This window comes from Capricornis sumatraensis, chromosome 2, assembly GCF_032405125.1.
Source record: "Capricornis sumatraensis isolate serow.1 chromosome 2, serow.2, whole genome shotgun sequence".
In the NCBI taxonomy this organism is placed as follows: domain Eukaryota; kingdom Metazoa; phylum Chordata; class Mammalia; order Artiodactyla; family Bovidae; genus Capricornis; species Capricornis sumatraensis.
This window is the reverse complement of record NC_091070.1, coordinates 81,704,524-81,705,660: the sequence shown is the minus strand read 5'-3', so window position 1 is coordinate 81,705,660 and position 1,137 is coordinate 81,704,524.

Genomic DNA, 1,137 nt, shown 5'->3' with positions numbered 1-1,137 from the left:
GAATGATATGATTTTGAAAGAAGTAGATCTGGGCTTCCCTTTGGAGAAGCCCTTGGCACCCCCTAGGCCATCTGCTGGTTCCCCTCCCTAGACAGTCACTCCTCAGCCAGCCCCAGCTGCCTTGCCAGCCTGAGCTCTGCATCCCAGGCACAGAACAACCCACTTGGTGAAAACAATCCTTAAAGCGGCCTGAGCCCAGGCATTGGCCTAGGGTCCACCTCCATCTGCGGCTGCTCCTTCAGGAAGGGCTGCTCAAGCATTTCTGTGCTTCTCTTTTCCTTTCTTCTTACTCTTCAGTTTCCAGTATTGGGTATTAATTGAAAAGGAGAGAGAAAGGAGAAAAAGAACAATGTCACTTTGGAGAGCAAGACAGAGCAACTTGCCCCAACCGTGACATCTCAGGTGAGTGGCTGGACCTCCGGCTTCCCCCTGGAGCCAGACTCTGGGTTCTGGGCAGATCACCGTGGGCCAGCAACCCCTCCCGAGGGCTCCCTGGAGGACAGTTCAGTAGAAGGAGGGTCTTGTGAACCTTCTAAGACAGCAAATCTCTAAAAGTCACAGGCAGCTGGCCTTGCCGGAAATCTAAGAGAGCTTGTCATCTTCCCCCCATCACCACCAGGCCCCGTAAATCTTCAGGGTATTTGCTTCTCTCCTCATCTCCATGCTCACTGCCGTCATCCCAGCCCTGACAGCCTGTCCTTTCTTTGCTTAAACTCTTCAGTGATTCTCTACCATCTTCAGGATAAATTCCAAACTCATGGCCTTTGAGACCCTTCATGAGCTGACACAAATCTATTTCCTAGTCTCATTCTCGACCCCCTGCCCTCCCTACACAGGTCCCCATGTCATCCCTGGCATGGAACTAGCTGGCTGGATCTCACTGTAATCATCTCTCCCAGGCTGTGGGGACAGGAATGATGTCAAATTTATCTCAGTTCATAGACGGAAGGAAAAAAACAGCCCCAACCTGAGGATTCCTCCTAACTCCTGGCTCTTCTCACCCAGATTTTTTCAGAGGTGGGTGCCCTCAACATCCCAAAAAGGAATAGCAAAGCTGAGAGTGCCTCTATCACTCAGGATGCATCTGCCTGGGGTCCACGACGGACTCACCTTTCGTAGTTGGTCAGTAAGAGCAGA